This window comes from Lactuca sativa, chromosome 3 (assembly GCF_002870075.4).
Source record: "Lactuca sativa cultivar Salinas chromosome 3, Lsat_Salinas_v11, whole genome shotgun sequence".
NCBI classification, from domain to species: Eukaryota; Viridiplantae; Streptophyta; class Magnoliopsida; order Asterales; family Asteraceae; genus Lactuca; species Lactuca sativa.
In genome coordinates, this window is record NC_056625.2 from 10,880,932 (window position 1) to 10,888,560 (window position 7,629).

Consider the following 7,629-nt stretch of genomic DNA (forward strand, 5'->3'; position numbering starts at 1 on the left):
TTTTGTACTTATAATGTTTATAATGGTAATTTTTTTCCAAAGAAAATCCATTATTTTCCTTATAAAAGACATGTAGTCCTAAATCCCAAGACTCAGAATATGTGTGTGTTTTGTACTTATAACATGTTTGTAGTTTTAAATAGATAAAACCCCTTTTTAAAGTAGAATTTTCCCCGTAAACTTGAAAGATTTTTAACTCCCTATGTGAGTTGTTATAACCATACTATAACTAGAATTAACCTGCAACAACGTTTTTCAAACGTCAAGATCCTATGACTTTTGTCACCCATAGACCTGCAGGTCCTATTGTAGCTAGCAGCGAGGTGTGGAGTGTCAATCCCAATATAGATCTATACACAATTATCATGCTCTCCCTACAAGAGACTCTAGTTATAACTTACAGGAATTTGAACCCGTACTCTAAGAGTACGATGGAAGAATTGGCTCACAACTTACGTTAACTAGTTTACATACAGTTTTAGTATAAAACCTCTTCCGTGGTGGAAGTGAAATCAACTTCTATGAAATAAATTAGTGATATGAAATCCATAAACTATTACTATTATAGTTTATCATGTAGTATATGAAAACCCTGTTTGATTTGAGAGTAAAACCTTTTTCATGTAGTATGCTTTTATTGTAAAATCCATAAACTATACTTATTGTAGTTTATTATATGTGTTCGAAATGAATGAAAAACCTTATCATGAATAACTAATTTCTGTTTATGATGATAAACTAACAAGAAATACATCCAACATTTAGAAACTTATTGTTATGCACTTTGCTCAACATACTACAAAGTGTTGTTAATATTGTAAGCTATGTAAGTAGTCTTTAACTTATCTGCACTGTTTTAGAAAAAAATCGTAGAAAAATCATACGAAGTCGAAAACTGAATCTGTAAACTCTGAGAGTTTAGAAAATGTGTCTAGTTTATTCATAATTTTTATTATGATTTTTAGAAGTCCCTAACTTGTGTGAAAATGTTCATATTCACAGACTAGTCCGAATTCGTTTCTGAATTGATAGACAGTTTTGTAAAAATCGCCATAAATTGTAAAAAAATCGTATGGAGATGTGCAAGTAGTCATTTTAAAGGTATGAAACTGAACTATTTTCATATTAAACATTATTGAAAATATTAAGTCTAAGGTGGTCAAAACAGTCCGTGAATAGGACTCAACTTTTCTAATGAAAGTTGTTGTTTGAATTTAGTTAAGTATTTGGTGTATCAACTTGTATCCCCCTCCCCCTCCCCTTCAAACTTGAAGAAAACATGAAAATGTAGGGGTATGAACTCACCAACTTAATTGTTGACACTATTTCAAAACTACTTGTATTCTCAGGAAATCAGTAAAACGGGAAATCAATAGCTTTTGAGGATGGGACGTTAAATCGTCAAACATTTCATTTTGCCATCATAGTGTAATTGATTTGAAACATGTAAACACATACGATGGTGTAACTTTTTCAATTATATTTATGATGGTTGTATTTACTTTTGGCACTATTATACTCGTTGTTGTGATACTATATATAAAGTCCTCCACCCCCAGACGTTTCCGCCATCTTTGGTTTGGGGGTGTGACAGATTGGTATCACAGCATTGTTTATAGTGAACTAAGTATATCAAACCACATAAGATATACAAACTATAAATGCATTGGGACTAAAGTCTCTGGTTTAACATTTTCAAATAACTATACTTTTAGAAATGAAATAGTTTCTGGTCAAAAAGTATGAATACATGCACACATACTAGTATAGTGTCATATCTAGGACAATACAAAAGTAAAATGAGGAGTTGGACACTACGAGTAAGCCTTGGGATATGTAATCAAACTTGGGATGAATATAGCCTGATCAACTATATTTATCAGAGGTATGATTAATGGATGTCGGGGAATGGTCGTACTGAACAACAAGCCTAAAAACTTCCCATACAAGAAAATCGTTAAGAACCAAACATAACATTTAAAATACAATAGGAGTATTTTGTGGTACTGTAACTTATGTGAAAACTAAACAGATTCTTGCTAGTAGATCTACAATTACTAAGTGGATACGCTAAAGTTATATATAACTTAGATATCATAGACTTAGAATCTGTGATGATTGCTTTACTTCATGTTCCTTGTTTGGTTGTGGTTTTGGGGTATGATCACTTATTCGAAGGTCTATCATATCTTTTTTTATATGTAACTGGTATGCACTATGTCATTATAAAAGTAACTAAGGAGGATCAAACCCCTATAAGTATTTCTAGGAATATGATTATTATATGCCTCTTACCCCACCCCTATTCTCGCACGGACATCATGGCAAGATTTTACTTACCAGGAGACCCCTATTTTCTAAACCCGGAGAGTTACCGGGTGATTATGAAAAGAGTCGGAAGTGGAGCCAGAGGTCGAAAACTCTCCTTACATAGCCAGGAATCTTGCGAACCGCTTCGACTACATCGAACTTGTGCCCCGTTGGGCAGCATTGATCGAAGGGTGGAGTCGTCGGCAGCGAAAACGATCACCATTTGGAGACCAACGAGGTTGCGGTAACCTCAACCATCGGGGACCAAAACAGGGAGACGGCGTATCGAGTCCGGGAACTACGTGCTACTACAGACGTTACCATCTCACAAACTCGAGACTTGGAAATAGACTACTATTTCAGAGACCAACTCATTAAGGATCTTGTCGCCACTCGGGCGAAGGCAAGAGAGCGTCAAGATAGACACTCGACACTCGAAGAAAGAGTGGTCGCAGCCGAGCGTAGGTTGGCAGAACTACAGGACGCATCGACTTCGTTTCAAGCACCAGTGGGGATGTATTATCGTAAGCAGAGTTCATGTTACTCACAAGACCTTGTATATTAGGTATATGAGTATGCATTGGTGCTAATCCCCTCCATGTGTAGGCCCGACCCTGCAAGTTAGTGATCACACTAGTCGATAGATTTATTTGCGGTCCAAACTTTTCCTTGCAATGATGTGGTGTAGACCTGCATCGGGCACAACAAAATTTTCTCTAAAACTAAATACACTAGAATCATACAAATGAAATGGGCATGCGTATTATTTCATTGGGAACAATACTACTAAGAATTCATAAGTTTATTACATATAGACTCTCATTATGAATTGTTGAACACTATAAAAAAAATTGGAACTCGATACACTCAAAACTAAGATAAACTTAGTTAGATAACTCACGATGTATAAACCCTTTTTCAAGACTCATTATCATCCAACCTTTTTAAACCTCATGGTTGAAAGGTGCCTTTTTCGTAGGCCTATAGGGTGCGATCATACCAGCACTAATGCACCGGATCCCATCAGAACTCCTCAGCTAAGTGTGTTTGGGCAAACTTAATCCTAGGATGGGTAAAACTTAACGCCAACACAAAACCTACTTCTACCCACTACCATAACTCCGTCTCAGGAACGTTAGCAGAAACATCAAGAATAGTTCAGTAAAGTGTGAAATTTATATATGTGTATATATAAATGGTAAGGATATAACTAGAGATAATCATCCCCACTCATGAAATCGTTTCTCCCCATGCAACAGGGTTATGTCTTCACAAGAAGGTAACCAGCCAACAAGTAAGGCACCAACCCTGCAGATAGACTTTGCTACTTTTCAAGCTGCAGTCACGGCAGCCGTGACAGCCGTCATGGCGCAACTCAATGCTAACAACGCCAGCGGGCACGGAGATGGTGCCGGGAATACTAACTACAATAACAATCAAGAACACCAGCGGGCGTCTACCAACGAAAATGCCTCAGACCACAAACCTAAGAGCAAGAAAGGGAAGTTTTGGGACAAAAAAGAAGCGCAACCCATCTCAAAAACTCGCTAAAAGACAGCAATTTGTGGCTGTCCCTACAATTACGACAGCAGTCACAACACATGCCTTGACATCAGCCACAAAATCTGTCACTACAACACCGGACATACAATATATGGGGACACTTCCAAAGTGTAACAAGTGTAACTACCATCACACAGGAGTTTGTCGGGTTTTACACTGTAAAAACTGCAACAGGAAAGGACATACCATCCGCTTCTACAGGACCCCGACCCAGCACATCGCTTCAACCACCAATACCGGTGTAAGTCCAGTATGCCACCTATGCGGTGAAATGGGAAACTTCAAGAGGGAGTGTCCAACCGAGAGGAATGACCGAGGAGCAGGAGGAGTGTGACAACCGAATTAGTGGAAGAAACAAGGAACCTTATTAGGACTTTTGGAATGTTTCGAAAAAGAACATTTAAGTACCATATGTTTGTAATGTACGTGGTATGTTGCTAAGATTATCGTCTTTTAAAAGTAGTTAAAATACTCTCTCATTCAATTAAATCAAAATACTTATGTGCATCGAGCGATCATCGAGAGACCTGTTAGGGATCATAATATGAAGTGTCATCGCTAACTATCAGAACGTACTAACAAGAAGCATAGGATGCTCTATCTCTCTAACAAACGTTTCGTTCAGATACAACTTAACACATGTTTTACTAGGAAGGTTCAATGATGTCATTCGATTTGGATTGGTTTAGTCCTCACCTTCCCAATTGAATGTGCTACGGAAAGACCCTTCACCTAACCTATTGAATATTGAAACCCTCATCTCTCATAAACACAAATTCGACATGGACCTCCGGGTCATCTCTCATTACGAAACCTTGAAGTACCCAAGAGAGGAGTATTATGCCATCCGACTGTTTTACCAATCTCAATTAGATACGATCTGTACGCATGAGTTAATGATAGATAGACCAGGAATGAGTCCTACCATGAACCTAGGGTCAAGGCTACCCAAGAGTGCCAGTGGATGTTCTACCATTCGAATTAGTCTAGTCGCATAAACCAAACTCATACGTTCCCGACCGATCTAAACAGCAGACGAGATGGTGAAAATCCGCTGGAACGAAAAACGAAAATCAAAAATCACATAGATAGAGAGAAGCAAGGAACCGCCCTCCAAACACAAAAGCAGGCCCTATACAACGATCAGGATTCATTACCAATGCCTCAAGACGGCTAAAAACGTACGAAGTCGGCTAGGCCATACGTGACCCCGAACTAGGAACAGTAATGTTCGCCACAAAAGCTAGGAGGCGTTATCCCTACGACGCAAAGATGCACAAGTTTTCACCGGTCATAGGAGCATTCAGTATATTCTCGACCGAAAAGAAATTTGCCTGATTCAAGGATAATGGGTGGTCTCAATACCGTTTGGGTAATCGTTGATAGGTTGACTAAATTTGCGCACTTCCTACCAATCAAAGAAACCGGCAAGATAGAGAAATTTACTAGAACGTACATCAAAGTGAATATACGACCGCATGGTCTGTCAATATCCATTATCTCTTATAGAGATAGTAGACTCATTTAACGATCTTGGCAACCCTTTCAGGGACTAGGCGAGACTTGAGTACGGCCTACCACCTACAACCAACGGACAGAACAAAAGAAATTGTTTAAACCTTGGAAGACATGCTAATAGCTTGGGTGATTGACTTCGGTAAAGCGTGGGATGCCCACTTACCGCTCATTTAAATTTTCACACAACAACAACTATCACCCTAACATCAAGCTCGCTCCATTCGAAGATCTTTATAGCCGCAAGGGCTGATCACCACTGCGTTGGGCTGAAGTGGGAGATACACAGCTAGCGAAGGGGCAAGTCCCTAACAACACCCTCACTGGCCCTGAAATCATAAAGGAGACAACGGAAAAGATCATACAAATTTGAGAAAGACTGAAAGTGTCTCGAGATCGAAAAAAGAGCTACACAGATAAGCGACGCAGACCCTTGGAATTCTAGGTTGGTGACAGAGTACTACCAAAGGTCTCACTGTGGAAAAGAATGATATGTTTTGGTAAACGTGGGAAACTAAATCCAAGGTACATCGGACCATTCGCAATCCTTGTCAAGATTGGCCCTGTGGCATACAAGCTTCGACTACCACAAGAAATTAATAACGTAAACCCGACCTTCCACGTATCAAACTTAAAGAAGTGTCTGTCCGACGAGACTCTTGTAATACCCCCCCTCGACGAAATCGAAATCAACGAGAGTCTCCACTTCGTAGAAGAACCGGTTGAAATCATGGATAGGGAAATCAAGAGAACGAAACAAAGTCGTATTCCTATTGCGAAGTTCTATTGGAAAGCTAAATGAGGACCCGAGTTCACCTGGGAGCGTGAAGATCAGATGAAACAAAAATACCCACATCCTTTCCCCAACCATTGAAGTCCTAGTCGAAACGATAATTTTGGGACGAAATTCCTTCTAACAGGGGGATGATGTGACAACCGTCAATTTCTGGTCAAGTCAAAGTCAAATAAAGTTAACAAGTCAAACCGGTCAACTCAACTAACCCTTGTATATTAGGGTTTACATTGTGTTTACAATCGTACAACGCACCATCTTAATACAAAGTATTGCTTAGAAGTTTCACGTGTTCATAAAATCTAAACCCAAATTAGGGTAAGTGATGGAACTACTCGATAAAACACGGATACCTACCCTTCGGGGGCGTATAACACTCATAACAAGTCATAACGGGGTTTACGAACCTTGCATTACAAGGCAAAACACAAATAAAGGTCACAAACGAAGCCTCTCTCAATCCCTCTCACTCTATCAAAATCTCTCCCAAATCTCTCTCAAAACCTCTTTCAACTTTTTATAATCATTTGGGGCATCCCGACCCTTAACTCGGTCAAAAATCACTCAAAACAGGAAGACAACTTGAAAAACAGCCCTTAAGGACTGAAACGTCCCATAAGAACTGAAACCCTAATAAGAACCGAATTGCCCTTAAGGAACTGAAGCCTCTTAAAGGACCGAAGTCACCTTCGGGTTCGGACTATTTCGCTTCTTCCTAGCTTCGGTCCATTTCGCTTCAGACTACCTTCGGTCTATTTCGCATGCGAGACTCCTCGGACCGAACATACCTTCGGTTCTCACATTCCTTCTCAAATCGAACCCACTTTCGGTTCTCAACTCCATGGACCGAACCTCGCCTCCTACCCTCAGATTTTTGTAGTTTCACCTCTTTTACCCAGTTTTCGACTATTTGCACGTTTTAAGCCCGTTTTTGGTCATTTTAACGTGGGGTTATTCATATAAATCCATATTTTATCATTCTCAACTTTCTAAGACCATAAAATATCCATATCTCGGAGATTTCTAAGATAAAATCTCTATTATTCTTAAGGATAAGATCTTGATACATTAAAGCATTCTTTGACTTTTCTCACCAACTTATGACACCTCCATGTCACTATTCATGCTTTAAGTCACCAATCCCATCGCCCCTAGTCTATTCCTTGTCCCCTCACCACCCTTCTCAAGCAAGTTATCTTGAAAAAAGGCTGGGAATTCCTTATCTCACCTCCAAGAATTCCATTCTTTCACATTAAGCTAAGCACTTTTCTCTCTCCACTTCCTCTCCAAGATTTCGAGATTCTCCAAGAGATTTGAGCTCTTCATCCTCTTTTGGGCAAGTAACTTCATCTTTCACTTGATTATCTTACACACTTTCACTCAAATCAAGGATTCCTTACACAAATATCATCATATTTGTTCATAGAATCTTCGAATCTTCAAGCATC